Source organism: Melospiza georgiana, chromosome 2, assembly GCF_028018845.1.
Source record: "Melospiza georgiana isolate bMelGeo1 chromosome 2, bMelGeo1.pri, whole genome shotgun sequence".
Classification (NCBI taxonomy): domain Eukaryota; kingdom Metazoa; phylum Chordata; class Aves; order Passeriformes; family Passerellidae; genus Melospiza; species Melospiza georgiana.
The window spans coordinates 59,809,544-59,828,226 of record NC_080431.1 but is presented as its reverse complement, the minus strand read 5'-3'; the positions used below and the strand labels follow the sequence as shown (position 1 = coordinate 59,828,226).

The 18,683-nt window shown below is 37.2% G+C and overlaps 1 protein-coding gene across 2 annotated transcripts in view; it reads left to right on the top strand.

Annotated features, from left to right (window-relative positions):
* Positions 1-18,683, top strand: part of FRY (FRY microtubule binding protein) — a 224,315-nt gene that overhangs the window by 28,487 nt on the left and 177,145 nt on the right. For both annotated transcript variants that reach the window (XM_058019112.1, XM_058019111.1), the window contains exon 2: positions 419-595. The gene's annotated coding sequence lies outside the window, so the exon portion shown is untranslated. The remainder of the gene's footprint in view (positions 1-418; positions 596-18,683) is intronic.

Here is an 18,683-nt window from a genome sequence, read left to right as displayed (position 1 = left end):
TTTCTAGCCCTTTTTTTTTTTCCCATAGGCACCATTTTGTTTGCTTCTGCGTAAGGAATTACAGCATAACTCAGTTTTTGCTGTTGCTTATAGCTTCTGACCAAAAATCTACAAAAAGAAAGGTCTAGTGTCAAGTCTAGTTTATAGTTCATATTTTCAGTGTAATGACAAGTTGTAATTTAAAAAATTTATGACATTTGTATATAAATTTTTCTCACTTGTTTTATGTCTCTATCCAAGAACATGAATCCTGGCAAGAAAGCATGCAATAGTTCTTTTAATGGCATCTGTTATGAAATGTTTGGTACATAAATACATGGCTTAAGACATGGAATTGTTTTATATCTTTTGTTTAATCTAGGAGCAGTAATATTTCACACTATCCAGGTGACTGAGGGTTGGCTTTTATTTTTCCTAGGTAGTTGTGATGGCTCACAAAGCAAAACAGTGATCTCCAGGAAGCAAGCAAGATAGCATCCAGACTGCTTGCAGTTAACCCATCTCTACCTGAACCAGAAAACTATTTATGAAGATTACATTTCAGAATTAAAGCATTAAGAAAGATCACTGCTGGAAACTGTTGCTTCAGGGAAAGGTAAGACTTTGCATTAATTATGTAGTCATAATGGATTTACATGAGATTTTTCTGGTAAGACTGATAATAAATTCTAGGTATTAATGCATTTCTTTATTGAATAGGTTTGGCAACTATTCTAAAATTTTTAGTAAATAGTTAAAAGTCTTTTGCATAGGTATGAAGAATATAAAACATATAGATCAGTATTTGGAAGCTCATGTATATGTGGTTCTTACCAAAAAAGATTGTGAGCATAAATTTAAATATTTGGCAATGACAACTTTTGGGTTCTTATGACCTGACTTTAAAAATTAATTACAAAGATATATTAAGACTATCTCATGTGACATGAGACTGTGCATACTTTACTACAGATATTTGTAGAGTCTTTGTCTTAATGTTGTTGAAAAGTGGCAAGCCATCACCAGGAGCTGAAGAAACTTGTGGCTTTTAACAAATGTGATACAGTGCAAGTGTTTAGTTAAAGCCTTCCTGGGACTGAAATTCCTTATGACAAAGAGTTTGCTATATTTAGTTTTGTAAATGCTGATACGTTGCTGGAAAACAGATGAACAAGCATTTTGCAACACGTACTAATTAAAGGATATAAAATAGTTGCAATTGCTGCCATGCATTTATATACCAAGGAGCCAGGGGAAAAGTATACAGCAACATGAGTGCATCAGTGTCCTCTTGAGCAAAACAAAGCCTTTCTTTTCCTACTAGAAAGAAGGTGGATTGGTTTTAAACTACTGTTAGGAGACAATTAATTTTGCTGCATAATCGGCTATAAGCCACATCAGGTGACCTTGTTAGCAGAATTTCTCCTGGAGTGCTGGCTTCTATAGTGCTCCCAATTCCATTCCAATGGGGGGTTGAAATATTTTCTTTTGCTTTTAAAGAGCAGTACTGTAAAGACTCTTGACAGGGTCACAGCCTTTTCAGTGGAGTAGTTACGTTATTTTCTTTGTTGATTGCTTAAATACAGATATTTCTGTTTCAGCTTTCCTAGATTTTTGGATTATGCTTTTCAGTACATTGGGACAATTATTATAAAGCCATTTGTTATTCGGTGCTTATTTTATTTTGATGTAGTGTGGTTTTTATCCAAGACAGTGCAAATCAAAACAAGTAAAAGCATGCATTTATGCTGAAAAGTACAGAGATCTGTAAATGTGTGATATGTGTTCTGGACCTTTATGATCACTGTGAAGATGGTTATTTTCATTGCCTAGAGATAAGTTGTTCTGTACATCAGTGATGTGTATCTTACAGCTGATGTGAAAAGAGCTCCCTTTGGCCAAGGCTGTGAGTTTGCTTTGGCCAGAGGTGGGGCTGGGGACACATCTGCACAGCAGCATGTCCAGTTTCAACCTGGTGCATTGTTGGAACAATAGGAAATTCCCATGACAGTCTCTGAAGGGTGTGAGGGAGATACCTACTTCTTGTAGAGCAGTGCAGCCCCAGGAGTGCAGGGCACGATCCCCAGTGCTCCAGGCACGAGACTGAGCATGTATCATTGCATCATGTGAGCCAGAAGGGAAGGAGTGCCTGGTGACTCTGGTCTGGAAAAGTACAGCTGTTGGGATAACAGGCTGGTAAGCTGGGAAATGCAGGAGCTGTTTCCTAGACTACCTTGCAATGGTAATTCTAAGGCCTCCAGGTTTAAACAAGCTCAGAAAATACCAGATGTGACCACTTCAGGATTAGTTTACCTGTTTTACTGTGCCTTCAAAGAACTGGTTAACACTTATGTTTCTCCTTCATGAAGCAGTTTGAGAATATACCCCCTCTCAGCAGTTAAGCTAATGGCGTCTGGGTGGAAATGGTATCTCATGGCAGCAGGCTTCCCACTCCAATGAATACAAATTTGGCATATTAGCAGGTGTCTTGTAAGTGTCCTTGAACTCAGAGAAGGAACTATGTGAATATGCAAACCTCTTTGTGGGCTTTTATTTTCTAAAGGGAAATGAGACCAAATGACATAACGAGCTGTTGTGAAATGTCTTCTACAGTTTAGAAAAACTCCCAGGGAACTGAGGAGCTGATTTAGTTCCATTTAACTAGAGCAGTGTTTTTTTAAAATCACACTGGTTGCATGTCAGAAAAATTAGCAGTACCGAAGTCTGATGAATGTGTGACCTATTACCTTCCCACAGATCTCTCAGCTTTTGGAGGGTGACAGTGCTGGCCTCAACAAGACAGTGGTAGAGAGCAGGGAGATAATATCTGTTGCTACTCATAAATACAACTGCCTTATTTTCCCCTATTTATTTAATACTTCGCTGTAAATTTATGCTATTTGTTTTGATGATATTTTAATAGTATATGTGTTGAGCTGTAGATGGAAATTAATTAGCTCTGTGCCTTTGGCTTTTAGAAGTAACAAATGAAAACTGTGCATTTAGACCCAGCAAGGCATGTGACAAGCTATCTGGCAGTAATCTAGGAATGCAATTAATCGTGATCGTGTTTAATTATGCACTTTGTTTGCTAGGCTAGAGTTTTAAAATTTTGCATGGTAGAGATCTCACAGGACTGGTTCAACCATAAAAGTTCAACTTTTTTTTTTTTTTTTTTTTTTTTTTTTTACTACTTTGACTTCATTTGTCAAAGTTTTAAAAACTTCATAATTTCTTCACTCAATTATTTGTGAAGCCTGTGTTACCTAGGAAGGTCCTGATTTTTACTTAAGTTCTGATAGCAAGCAACAGTTTACTGAGTGAAAGAAAAGTGCAGATTCCAGCAGCTGTAGGTTCAGGAAGTTGTTCTCCATTTTGATTTCCCTTCTTGGAAAGCCTGGCTCTGTGGAAGATCCAGTTCTCTAACTGCCTAAATGATCTGCATGTATACATGGATTATAGTACTTCACAAACTGGAGGATGCGATATTTAAACAGGTCTGAATGATACAAGAAAATAAATTAGACTTAAGTGCCCAAGAATTGAGATGGAACACAAACATGGCAGTAGTTTAAAAAAAAAAGCAAGAGAAAAAGGCCCGGAGAATGAAGAGCTAAAAATAGACTTGTTTTGTTATTTCTAGGCATTCCTGCTGGTTGCATAGAAATCACTGAACTTAAAAGGTCGTGCTACCAATGCTCAGTACCTCTCAAGCATTCATTTTAATCTAGTGCAGAGATCCAAATGAAGACTGACACTTGGAATTTGAGGGAGGCAATATAATTTTTTCCTAATTAGATATATCAGTGTCCTAGCTTGAAATCTGTTCTGGGAAACATATCAGCATCATGCATCATGTTGAAGCCAACAGTATTGATACTGACCTGAATCAGGTGATATTTTACAGCTGATAGGCATTATTTAATATTGCCTAAGAGTGGATTTTGATTTTCCTTTCATGCTATGGAACTCTAATAGTTCAGGAAAGGAGTTTGTCAATATCAATTCCAGAAGAATTCTTAAGAATCTCTATAGCTATAAGATGTGTGAGTGCTTAAGTAATTCGGTTTTTGCTTTAGCTTTCTAGTTTCTTAAAAATGGGGGTGGGTGGGGAAAAAATAAAAGAAAGTATTTTTCTTTAAGAGTGTGCCTAACATCAAAGATATCACAAATAGGCAGCAATTCTTATTGCAACAGCAAATACTGGAAAAAAAAAACCAAAAAAATCCTCACAAGATGAACTACAAAATCACAGACAGTATGCTGTTATTTCTTAAGTAAATATTTTACCAAATAGGTTTTTGATACAAGGAACAAGATGTGCAAGGAACAGGATGTGATACATATCCAGTACAACATTTTAAACACATTTTAAACATCCTGGCTTTTCCCTTGGTTATATTTAGATACAGCTTAAATGGTTCCACTCAATGTTGTTTGGCTTTGATTAAAACAGACAACATTTTACCCATGTAGGTGACTTATCTGGGGGCTTTTTTAAGTGTAAGCAATTTTTTCTCATACACATGGTAGAATAAGAAAAAGGGTTTTATCCTCCATTTCCCCCTACAGAGAGATGAGCTAAAAAGTCCAAAGGTACAGATATATTACTTTTTCTTTCAGTGCTGATGTGCTATTTTGGAATATGTGCTGACCTACTTTCTGTGTTTCCAGAAAGCAAGCTGAAAAATTTTCGCTTAGGCTGCAGACTTGAATTTATTTTTCAGTGTATTTTTGTACATACTTTCACACAGATATGCACACACACACACATTGATATTGTGGGGGTTGATACACAATCGAGATTGTCAATTTTGGTACAATTTCAAACTACTAGCAGCAGAAATCTGCTGCTAGACACCTTCCTGAAAATGATTTGACAGAAGAATATTTTCAGCCTAGTGGTGCCATTATTTAGAGTTACATCATAAGACAGAAAGTTTTCAGTTTCCAATTTCAAATAAATTTGATACCTAAACAGAATAATCCAAAATTGCAGTGAAAAATGCTGTAAGAATCTCATATCGTATTTTTTACAGTTTCTTCAGCATTGTCTTAGACATTGGAAGATAAAATCCCTTTGAATTGTTTACTTTCATTCCATGCATCTCTTTATACAGCACTCTGACCATCAGAGGAAGTTCTGCTCATTAGTTTGCCATTCCCAATTAAAATAATGATACATAAAGCTTTGGAATAGTATGAACAAATTAGGAGACAGCAAGTCATGAGAGATGAAGCCCTGCTCCGTCCTCTGCTTAGGGCAGAAAAAATGTATCAGTCTTGGCAACTCTGTGCTCACTTCTGAGCTTTCCCCAGCAGAGAGTAGCTCTGCTGGTGGAAGAAAATTCTTTTTTAGTGTATTGTCCTTCACTCACAATTACTGTAGTGTAGAAGGTCTTGGTGTGGCATTCCTCTCATCTAACCTGTGTGAGAATTCAAAGGGTGAGCATCTGCAAGTCTCAGTAAAAGGCTGCAGTTAAGGAGGAAAGACAATTTACACTCTGCTCAGGCAGAGGAGATGAATTCTGCCTTGCAGAGGTGCATCCTTGTCTCTCTGCTCACTACAGATAGGGTTTAGACTTTGGCAACTTGATCTTTGAATATGTGCAGCTAGGTGGGGGAAATGCAGTCTCCTTTCTTTGTATATACCACAGTATCCTGATGTTCTGCAGGGAAAGGCAAGACAGTGTAAAAGAGGCCTCAGAATATCATGAGTGGTAGGTCTGAATCTTCCTGTGACTGACAGGCATCTTACTTCTCTGGAAAGTATTATGGCCTCCTTAAGCTAGCTGTGGGTATGTTGTATGTTTCTAAGACATTTTAATTGCTACTTCCCTTCTTTAAATTTACTGTGTATAGCTTAAAGACTATATACAGTAGTTTTTAAAGAAACCCCATCTTTCAAATCTTCGCTTATGGTTGATAATTGATATGATTTTTGGCTCTTTGGGAGAGTTAAGAATTCTACAGTTTCATAGCTTTTTCATATTGTTTTTCAACATTTGGATGATGTAAAATTTTCACTTGGTAAGTATCTTCAGCAGTTCTACTATTTTCCGGGGGTCTAAAACTGGTGAGATATTAGTTAATACTCAAATTAGATCAGTATTACAGCCTGATAGTCATATGTGAATTGCCTTGTTAAGTGCTCATGGTAGAAAAAAACATGTTCTTAATGTTGTTACATGGAAGGTAACTGGGCATAGATAGGTTGCAAATACAAAACTGTTCAGGGTGGTAACTTGAAGGAAAACCAAGGGGCAATTTAAGAAGCTTCTTCAGCTTAGCTGCTAGTGTGATGCTACAATATGGTGGTACCAAAATACTGTATCCAGTGCCTGAATGTTTTGACTTAACAAAGAGGTATAAATAAGGGAGAGAGTTGAAAAAGGAGGCCTGTGGAATTTCTGAAGGTCTGGAGAAGAAAAAAAAGCAAAGGAAAAACTTTTATATTGTGAGGCTTCAAGAGGTCAGTTGTGTAAATTTGTAGAACAGATTTTTGCACAGTGAGTTAATCATCATCTACAAATTCTTGTGTTTTAAAAAACCATCTCAAAGCAAGGAAATTCTCAGCCTAATAAATAAAGGCACCTGAATGTTGAAGCTGAACTAGCTTCACACAAACCCAATTTTTCTCAAAAGAAGGAAATATCAACATTGGAATAGATGAGTTGTAGCATCTTCTGCCGTAGAAGGAGGGATAATCCTATGATTGCGGGACAGGCACTCCCAAAAGCTAACTTTACCCTTGCCCCTATTCAGTATATTTAGTGGAGAGGCAAAGGTTATTCCCAGCTGTAAATCAATGGCTCTATCCATGGACTGTAAAACAGGTATGGAAGAATAGGCTCTCAGACTGAAATTAGACTTTGTGATTTAATTCATGTGAGTCCCCAGAACCTTCCAAAAGCCTATCCTTAGCTAGCAGGAAAAGCTTTGCAGCCTCTGTATGCAGTTGGTCTGACCCTGGTTTACACTGATCTCTTGGTTTTTGTGTGCCTGTGCTGTATTCTTCCCCATGCAAGACGTGTCCTGCTTGTTCAACTAGAGAAACTCATCTGGAAATCTCATTTCTGCTGAAGTGTGATCTGAACTTCACCCATTTCTCCATGTGCTTCCAATCTGTGTAGGAACCAAGGGAATCTCAGGTTCTTTAGGTGCCGTTATTATTATTTTTCACCCTCCCCAAAATTATTTGTTACATTTGCACACCATGTTAAAAGAGCTTTTCCCCTAATACTTGCTGTTTGGAGTCAAGACTTGGAAAGATAGACCCCAAATAATTGTCTCCACCTAAGAAAGATAGAAATTTTACAACCAGCAGTGCAAAGTGCCATGTCTGGCCCTTGCTCTGGTACTTTTTCACTTCCATACCTGTGATATGTTCACAATGCACATTCACTTAGCTAAATTCATAGTGCTGACATGACAGTAGTGCTTAACCATAGAAAGGTAAGGGTAGTGACTCCTAACACAAACTGATTGAAGGATTTACTTTACTGATACATGTCTTCCTGAAAATAATTCATTTCTTCAGGGAGTATTTTAGGACTTTTTATTGTATGTTTGCATAATTGCAGAAGGCTTCAAGAATGTGTTTGCCTGTTCTAGAGACTGGTAACAACTTGACTTCCCAGAGATATGCCAAATCATGGCGTTCTTTGCTATCACAGACATCAGTTCTTCAATTTCCTCTTGAAACTAATCTGAAATGTCAGAAAATTTTTGTTTATTCAAACTGTGTGTTTGACTGTCTTTGAATCTGGATTAATTTCAGGATTTTCCTCCTGAGTCTGAAAGCCCTTAATTAATTAGCCAACAGTCCAGCTGAAAAATGTATTGCTCCATGATATTTGGCCACCCACCTTTGTTTCAGGGTTATAAAGCCTGGAGCTGAACTTGGAAGAAGCATGAAGATGGTGATGTGTCATGCACCTCCCTGGACTGTGGAATGAATTACTGGAAAAATTCAGTGGGAGCCTCACAAAGTTTTGGGAGTGTTTCAGGGTTTATCTCTCTTGGCAAGCTTTTTTTGTCTCCTAACTAAACTCTTAATTAACTTTAGGTGAAATAAATTCCTTGTTTCTGGAACCTTGCATAAAGATAATGGTAGAAGACATGAAGGAGTGAAGGGTGTTTCCTTTTCTTGACAGACCTGACACTTGTGTGGATTAAATGTTCACAGTCAGTGGGCAAACTGAGTTTTGAGTTGTCTCAAAATTCGTACTTGCTGCAGGGAGTGTCTGACTTGAACTAGGTTATTGCACATTTCATTTTACACTAATGCTGTGTTTTTCTCAGTTGTTCTCATTCATGTTACTATTCAAAATAGGGTTGTGCTGTCTTAGTTTAAAATTTAGCAGTTGCACAGCCGACATTCAGGAAAGTAACTCTCCTTTTCTGTTGTGTTGTTGCAAGAGCAATCTTTGTGTCTGATTTCCACAGTGTACAATAGTTTGTGTGTATGTTTATCTGTGTATTTGGTGTTTATCTGGAACACCTTGGGCCACTGCAGCACCTTGAGCAGCACAACCCCTATGGGAGCATCTGCTCAGCACAGGATCTTTCTTATCATTTTGACTATTTAGGGGGCTTGCAAAGGAGACACAGCTACCCTCTTCTGCTAATACTGTTTTGAATGCATTCACTGTTATTCTTGCAAATTATTTGTCAAATTAGCCTAAATTGTATTTATCTCATGCCTGTACAGAGTCACAAATAATCCCATCCAAATTTTAAAATGTTTTTCTGTTTGTATTAATTGAAACTGTGTCCACTGGGTTTTAATATGAACGTTAATGGAGAAATTGAATAATCAATATACCTATGTAAGGTTTTACTATATGTTAAATATCTATATATCTATATATAAAATGCACACTGCCTTAAATCTAGCATTGTCCTATAGGCTATATAAATTGAGTCATATTTATGGCAGCGTGATAGAATGTAATATTTTTCCAGTCCTGTCTAGGAATAATATTTCAGGCATTATTTGGAAGCCATCTTATCATGCGGCTGATTCTTCAAGAAGTCAGAGGAAAATAATCAGTAAAATTGGGAGTTTTAATGCCATTGTTTAAAATGGTGATGTTCTTTAACAGTTATGTTCTCAAACATCTCTAGAAAACAGGGATGGATGAAAGAATACCTGAAAAAATCTCTGACTTCAAGTAAATCTGTACAGCATTTCTTATTCTTCTTTTCATGTTTTGTGGAATTTTCTCTCTTTTTCAGTCTCTAAGCACTTGGGATTTTTCACTCACCATGAAGCTTGCTTTAGGGTCAGGCCGTGCTTGTGCTTGCCAAGCCGTGCTCGCTGTTGCTCTGTGGCAGCACTGTGTGTGGCAGTTACTCGCTGTTGGCCGCTGCTTCCTGTGGTTTGCAGACCCTGAGTTTCCTCACATCCTTCCCATTCCCCGATCCTTCTCACATGCTGGTTGTCATTTTTTGTCTCTAAGTATGGCAGGTGTGTGTTGGGGGATGGGGGGGTGTGAAATTTGCATGTACTATTCGGGTAGCTGCTCCTTTCCTTGCTTTTTCTCTTTCTTTCTGTGACATTGTAGGAGAAGCTCCTGTTTGCTTCTAAATCCATATTTATGAACTGGTGTAGAGTAACTTTCCCTCAGCCATTCTCATTTTGCCCAGGCAATGATTTGCTTACTGCAAATGGGAGAAGGAAAAGAGGAGAAGAGAGGTGTGCATAGAGAGGGAGTAAGCTGGTGCACAAAAAATGCTTATATTATAACTGACATCCTGTTATATTATATTTATGTTATAGTTATAATATAACTGACATATCCTACTGTATTGCAGTGTTAGGTGCAATAAGAGGTCCTTATTAATACTGTTTAAATGCAAAATAAGTATTTATAAGAAAAGTATTTAAGTTTAATATATTGTTCAATTGAACAAGGACAAATATTCTGCTGTGGGATTTTTTTTTTCCTGGAACTGGAGGTTTTAAAGATAATTTACACATCCTGCTTTATGATGCTGTAGCAGTGTCACAGAGATTCTTGTATACTGCTGACTCCTGTAGCAAAAGTTGAAACTCAGTTTGGAGTTATGCATCAGTCAGACATTTAGAGTTGTTTGGGATGTGTTCTGGTGTTTCTAGAGCTCTGGTCTTAGGTGGAGTGCCTTCATTTTCATATTGATTGCTCTTGCACTTGAGATGGTAATCCTCTCTAAAAAGTCCTTTTAAGTTCCATACATGGTGGGTTTTTTCCCCTCTATATCTGTAACACTTTTTTTTTCAGAAGCTGAAATGCTGCTATAATCTCACACATGTGTGCTAACAAAATTTATTTCTTGTAGAATACTGAACACTCAGAAGTGGTTTTAAATAGAAAATTGTCTCTGAAATCTGTAACCTTCATATGCATAGTTTGCTCATAGCATTCACTTTCAACATAGAGGGCAAGAGTGAAACCATCTGCCATGTTTATTCAGGACTAATACTACCTCATACTGAGTAAAATTCCCTCAGAGCCTCAGGTCTTTCTCTTACCACTGTACCCAGAGCATAGGCTTAATGTCCCACATTGCAGTAGAATAATACCAAGCATGATTTTGTGATTGCAAGTGTTACTATTGTGCAGACTCTGGCAAGTTCCACCCTCAGCCTTTGATCTTTGGAAGACGCTCAGCCGCTGCCACTTGGGCAAAGCCACGTGTGCTGACAGCTCTGAAGCCATCTGCAAGGAGCCCTGTCGGCTAGCTGGGTGCTTGTGCTGTGCCTCTTCACTCTACCCTGGCAGAAAATGCCTCTTTCCTGGGTTGGGAGAAGGACTGGCTTTCAAGTCCTCATGAAAATAAGGCTGCAACAGCCATCGTGTACTGGGAACGTCGGTGTGAAGTGAAATTATTACAAATGGACATTTGCCTATGAATTGTTCTGCCTATGAAATGCTGTGACTTAAGTCAGGTTTCTGTTTTAATAGGGGACATGCACATTATAGATCCAACAGTAAAAGACTAATAGTATCTTAAGAATCAGATTATAGCTTTTTGTATGTTGTTAGCGAGAAAGAATATGACTTCAAATTAAAGGTGCTTATCTTCTTTCAGCTGAAGGACAAAGCATTTGAAATACTCAGCCAAATCTCTTATCAGTATTCATCTATTCAAACCAACATTCCAGCATAGAAAGCAACTCTGTAAATGCTCTCTTCTTTTATTCATGTTTTATCTGTTAGTATTTGATAATTTGAAGAATCATCTGGGCTGAAAGCCTACTTCTCTTTTCTGTAACTCAATATTAAGTTATCTACTACAAGTTAAAACCATAAATACAGTGTGTCATATGAACATCTAATACTCTTATTTAGCTTCTCGAAGGTCAGGTGTAGCCTGGCAACTGAGTCCTATTAGCACAATTCTGTGAGCCAGTGTTTGCTACAGGGTAGAGATTAATGTGAACCTAAAGTGATGTCTTTGCTTTTTTTAAGATTGTGACCACAATCAGCATTAATTTGATGACCTTTTCCTCTTATACTCACTTCCAAAAAATGATGCTTGACTGAAGAGAGATTTTTTTGGCTGCTAAGGCTGTGCCTAGTCCAGACTCTGCTTCTAACAGCATTAAACAAGAAGAAAAAGTTTAATTCAAGTAGGGAACTTGTCAGATGTTCACATCCTATGGATTAAGACAACCAGGATATTCCAGAAAATTAAACAAATACTTTTTTGAGCAACAGTTGGAGGATTTGAACAGCTGTGTATTTTCCTCATTCCTTATTTTTTATACCCTTTTTTCTCTTCCTTTGTTGTTTAGCTTTTCTATGTGAAATGCAAGACAAAAAAAGTTAGAGACTCCATGGCACAGATAACTTTTGAGATCTATGACTGTTCTGCTATGTACAGGGTGTGAGACCTGGGTAATAAGTGCTTATGGGGAATAAAAGAACAAGATTGGTTTGCTAAATTGGTGTGTGCTTTTTAACAGTCTCCTTGGCAAGCAGGTACACTGGAATATTCAACTTGATTCGTAACAACTTCATTTCTTTAAATGTCTGACACCTGTAAAATGCACTGAAATTAGTAAAGTAGCATAAGCATTGCCTTTATAACCTTATTTTTACAAATATTTTAAGGTGTAACAGTTAAAATTTTTTTAACCTGGCTCAGTCGCAAAAAGAAAGAATTAATATATTCTTGTCCTGGATGCTTACTCTTGTCTTCCTGTCCTTTGTGGCAGCATACAAATAAATACAAATAAATAAATAAAAAATAAAAATAAATAAAATAAATGCAAATAAATAAACAAAAGGCAACCTAGGTTTGTGCCATAGTTTGCTGTGCAACATCACAAAGTGGGTGCTAATGCAACAAGGGGAAAAGCTCCATAGGCCGCAGGCAAGAAGGATGAGGTTTGGTTGAATAAACTGAGCTGGTTTAAAGTGTTAGTAAAGCTCAAACTTTCCCTTCATGCCTTTGCAATTCCTCCAACAAATATGGCTTAGAGGCCTCGTCCTCCCTCCAGGTACCATTGTGTCCTGGTGTGTGTGGCATGGTGGGAAGGACCGTGGATCCCTGTGCGCTGATACAGAAGTTACATTACCAAACCAGACAGGAACTCATTGCAAAGTTGGTTTTCCTTTTCCATAATACAGATTTTCTGAGCCAGCCTGCATGAGGAAACACACTGAGAACACTTTTTCTAAAAACTTTTTCTTGCTTCTGCTGATGATGAGCCAAATATTTCCTCAGCTGAAAAGGGGAATGGCAGCTCTAATGCAGTCATAATAACAACTGGCTCACTTCATAGGAAATATAAGAGGATTTGCTGCTGTATTATTTTTTAAAAGCTAATGATAATTTCCCCAGTGAGAATTTTTTGTATTATTTTTGGACCAGGCTGATTTTGTAGCTTCCAGTCTGTATTTCTGCAGTATTATCCAAACTGAAATCACACATCAGTTACCTTCAGCACTTACTTACCAAACTTCAGTCAAAATAATTAGTAAGAGAAACTGCAGACCCTGCAAGTGGGTAATTTGCTGGAGGCAAGGGGAAAGATGTTCTGATTTAGCCTTTGACTGAAATGGATAAACCAAATGGTTATTATGCTGACCTTTTAAAATCATAAAAAAGTACTGAAATACACCAAACCTACCAGAGAAATCTGAGGCTTTATAAACCTTTGCCAGCCTGAAAATGTAACCAAATTATGATTCCTGGTATTTGTTTTCCGTAATTTGAGCACTTTCATGATTCAGTTCTGAATGTAACACAGTGATTACTTTCCTGTAGTAATCTCTTCTGAAGGATCTTATGTGTTATTTGTCCTTTGACAGGATATGTAATAGAGTTAAACTACTAAAGTGACACTTATGCATCTCATTCTCAACAATTTTCAGACATCACTAGAATTCTCAGTTTCTGTTTTTGCTTTACCTGCTCAGGATTTTCAGTTTTTGGAACAAGTGTTTGCCTTTTTTGATTTTCAGTTCTGAATGCATTTTCAAGAATGTGTTCTAGAGCAGGTCCTATAAAAGGCAATTTGAAAGCCCCTCTGGATTAAACTTTTCATAGATTCTGCTGTACTCTGACTTGATCAGGGGTTTGTACCCTTGACAGATTTTCCCCATCTGAAAGAGTATGACCACTACACAAATTTGAATGTCCCAGCAGCAATTTCTGTTGGAAATGTTCCACTTGGCATGAATATTCATTGGGCTGGAGAAGGTAGGATTGTGTGGTGCAGCAATTGTATCACTCAGTGAGAATATGGGACACTCACTTTCAAGTCACTCTTCTAATGAATATTTAATTATTTATATGTGTTAGAGTTTTTTAAGCTGGAAAAGTTCTGAGCTGTTTTCATATCTTGTAACCTAGAGCTTAGATCACTTGCTGAAGATACTGAAATTTTATTTAAAGCTTCCTTCAAATTTCCCTTTATAGCTCCTCAAAAGTTAATTCCTGCATTTTTTATTTCTCAGTCTTCACACCTGGTTCAAGTATATTTATTTGCTCACATTTAAGCATCTTCTGTTGTTTTGAAAAGCATTTGATGAATTTTCTTTGGTTAACTTGGGCTATTAGAAATGGACTAAATATTTTTATGCTGGATCAGCCAAAGCTGAAAAAAGAAATGGAGTTGTAAGAGAAGGTGAAGCAAGAAAAACTTCTGGGACATATTTTTTAATTAACCGGGAAAAACAGGATGAGATACACTGGTTTGAAGGATGTGAATTAAGTATTTTGTCTCTAATGATGAAAACCAGTGTGTAGAGGAATTTTTAAAATGTAACTGAGCAATTTAGACACACAATTCCCTTTGGTTATAACCTAATTCTCACCACCTAACCTCTTTTGGAATCCAGTGGAATTTTCAAAAGCTTCTTTCCACATGTAAAAAGAGCTCTCATGATCCCTAAAATACTCAGCAAGATCAGAAATAGTCTGTAGGCTATCTACATTTAATGTTCATTTGGTTTAAATGATCTGTCTGTTCATGCAGGGTATGGTTTCTGAGTCCAATATATTTAAGATTGGATCTTTCCATTCATAATTTCGACTTTCAGCCCAATACAATTTAATTCCCAGAGGACCAAGAGAGAATCTAGCAGATTATTTGTATCCTCAATAAAAGTTTTTTAAAAGCTACACACTTTATATATATATATATGTCAAATTTCCACTCTTCCCTTCCAAAAACATGTAGATGAACCATTTACTTTTTTCAGTCATAAAATTTCAAAAGGTTGTAATGAACTTCACACAAAAACTGTGTTTGGAGCAGCCAACCTTGTGATCATTACACCAATCTTACAGTGTAGGCTATCTTTAGGAAAGTAATTAAAGCATTTTTGGTATAATTGTTTTTAAAAAATTAAAGAAATCAAGTTCTGTCTTCAGTTGTTAAAATCACTTTTCTTTAGGTATCCACAATCGAAGCATTATTTGAATGTTTCCCTTTTGAATTACCACTCTATTTATTCACTTTGCCATACTAAGTGCTGTTTTTTAACAACAAAATGCATATAGTCAGAAGATTTGTTTGTTTTGATTTACTAATTCATTTTGCCTCATTTATGGTAGAATTTAATAAGAAAATTAGCAGGTGAATAGAAGATGTTTCATTTTGTTTTCTCTGAATATTTGAGAAAGGAAGATCACATCTGGGGGGCTCAAAAGATTTAATTGGATTAACTGGAACAAAGCAAGAAAAGTACCTGGAGTTTTATTTAAATGGAGAATTTACAGACCATCTCTGTCACACATGTATTTAAATGTCTTATTTTTACTAGTCAGCAGTTACATAGAGAGAGAAATTAGTCACACTATCACATCTTTGATTTCTTCAGTAGGAAATAACATTATTGCTTGTTGAGGAAAGAAACCCCGAACTGACAGTTGTGGCCATAAAACCCTTTGTGATTTGGATTGTTTATCAACTTTCAAAATGGAAGTTTGTGAAATGACAGGACTAAAAACCCAAACATACTGTGTGGGTAGTGCTTTTCACCTGACAGGTCCCTAGGCTGGCATCTAGAGTTTGATGGTTTGTTTGGGTGTTGTTTTGTCATTGTTTGTTTGTTTTGTGTGTATTATTCTTGTTTGTTTGTGGGTTGAGGTTTTGGGTATGGGTTTGTTTTTTTGTTTTTCTCTCACACTGTTTTCTTTTCATAAGGTTAAGCAGCACCTGTTTAACTTGCCAAGTTAATGAACTATTAATGAACTGACCTGAGAAATACTGTGGGTATAATATAAACCATACTAGCGCTAGACAGTGCCTCATATTAAATTGTATTTTCCACTTTGTAGAAATTGCGCTGCTGAGCTCAGGTTTGCTGAACTTCCTAATTACCTCAAAAGTTTCAAACAAATTATTTCAGCCTGCCTCCTCCCTGTGCTGTTTCACTGCTGCAAGGAGGGGCGATGCAGTAACACTACACCTGTCCCAGCACACGCCTCTCAACCTGCTCAACTTCCCCAACGGGTGAGTAGAGCATGAGAACATCTGAGATTGCTGGCTCTGTAACCCCTGGTCCCGACACCCTGGGTGTGCGGGCTGCCTTCGCGCTGGGGCGGCGTTAACGCTCCATCATGGCACTGGATGACAGCAGCTTGTGCTCCAGGACTAAGAGTAAACTTAATCCCCATCAGACTCGTTATAAATCTGCAAGACGGAGGAGCCTGCCGCCAGACATCCTGCTAGAAAATGATTTTAAAGGAAAGTTTCAAAAAAATATTAGGAATGTAGACCCTATACACCCAAGGCGCTCTAAGAAAAGACCTTCCATATTTTCAGGTAGGAAATGCTATTTCAGTAGTATGTTAGCGCGGTGTCTTTTAACCTTTTTGGTAACTGAAGGATTCAGCACTGGATTACAGTCAGAGCTTATTCTGACTGTAAAACCTAAGACAGTTTTCATGGATAGATTTAATCAAGTGCCATTTATGTTAAATTGTGTCAGCCATTAGATTTTAAATGAGGGAACCAAAGAGACAGCCTTCATGTTTTTGATTGCATGTTGCTTGCTTGAGGGATTTTTTTTTAATACTTAGCATTTAAAGAAAGCCAGTTGTTTTTCCAGAGCTTTAAACTGCATTTAGCTTAACCCCACTTACAAGTAATACAGACAACAGCTGCAGTGTAAGAATCTCTCTTGCTGCTCTAATGCTGTATGTCATTACTTTTCTGGTGGAGAGTGGTTTGGAGAGTTCTTCAGTCTAGCAGATTTTTTGTGTCTGTAGCCAGAAATAAACATCACTAAATAATCAAATGCATGCTTTAAATTCCTGGTTTGAATTGGAGCCTGTAATGTCAGGAGTTAATAATTTAGTTTAACTCCCTAGTTGTTAAGAAGTAGGAACAAGGTGTGAGAGCTAATGGCAAGCTGGAATATTTTGTTGTGTTGTGCTTTTAAATAATTTTAAATGTGCCTAAAAATAGGCAACAGATTATTATGAGGACAAAGGATTTGTTGGAAAACAATCAGGTCATCTTTATGAGGAGCACTTAAAAGGTTTTAGGGGAGAAAATCAATACCAGCTCATCCCCACTGAAACTGAGAGCGTGTTTCTGTGAGGCGATCAGAGGAAATGAAAAACTCTGTAGAAACAAAACTCCTTTAAATTTAAGTGTCTCCCTTTCCACATGAAAATCAGGGTTTTCACATTTCTGGGGGAATTAGTACATTCATACAGATCTTTGATGAGTTGTGAAGTATATAAAATTATTTAAATATTCATATTATATTCCTTATGATAGCTAAGCTTACACAGATACCTTTTCAACAGCTGAAACACCAGCAATGGAGTGAGAGTACAACCTCAAAAGACAACACAGGACAGCATTGTTTGTGTGGGATTTAGATCCTCTATTGAACCTTAGTTAAGGTAGTTGAAATATTTCAACACCTCAGGAAATAAAGCTGTTTTCCTCCTTCCTATTCTACTTCTCTACCTTAAAAAAATACAAAAAAGTCTTAGCAGATCTCAGGTCAGATGACTCAGACATGCCCAAGGCTCCTGGGCTTCCCAGTGCCTGAACTGTCTCTTCCTAAGGTGGGTTGTGGTCTGTTGGTGACTCTCAAATCACATTCTTTTGGATAGGATAGACCCTCTGGATCTTACCTGACTTTGTATCTTGTCTTTATCTCAGTTGCCACTTTTTACCTTTTCTGCTTCTTAATTACTCCATGTTTGTGAGTTTTTTCTCCTGTAATTTTTCTAGGGTTTTTTCCTGTGCATCAACATTTTTGTTAGGGAAAAAACATATTAAATATGTTTTTGGCCTTGTGTTTGGTCTTCAAACCCATACTCTGTTATGCTTACCCAGATTTCACCTTTATTCTGTGATTTTTTTTTTAAATGCAGTTCTTTCTCTCAGCTCTGTTTCCACCCTCCCAAATGATCACATTAGCAGTAGTACTCCATTCTTTGTGCTGTGTCAGGCATGAGCACTTCAGTGCTGTTTGTGTGTCTGGAACACTGCCATTATGCTTATGAAATCCACTGCAGATGTGTTACTGTACACTCAAGGGCACTTAACTCAAAGGTAATGCAAATTGATTCCTATAAGCAACTGATGGAGCATGATGGAAAGATGGGTGTAGCCTTTCATTTGGTAGGTCAGCAGTATACATGGGAGAAGCTTTACTTGATTTGCTTTTGGAAACAGGTTAACAAAGTACACTTGAAGTCCTCTAGATCATTGTCTTTCATGCTGTAAATGTAGGTTAGAGTTGAAAAAGAGTATAGAATATATAATATAATAGAATCAGGAAATGGTCTGGGTTGGAAGGGGCTTCTAAAATCCATGTAGTACAGCCACCCTATTGTGAGCAATGAGATGTTCCACTATTATCAGTTTGCCCAAGGCCCTGTCCAACCATGGATGGATGGATGGATGGATGGATGGATGGATGGAGAGATAGATAGATAGATAGATAGATAGATAGATAGATAGATAGATAGATAGATAGATAGATAGATATTAAATGTAAATATAAATAAATAGACAGGCTTGCTTGGCAGTCTTTTGGATGGATGAATGAAGAATTTGAAGAATGTGGTAATTCCTATTTCCATGTTTCAGCCTAATCACCTATTAAAATAAGGATTTTAAATCTGTATCAGATTGACTCTTCCACATCCTTCTAATCCCTGTATCTCTGCTAAGTAACACTGTTAGCTGATCTTGTATTTAGGACATTGTTGCAATTGAGGCTGAAGTCAGGGAT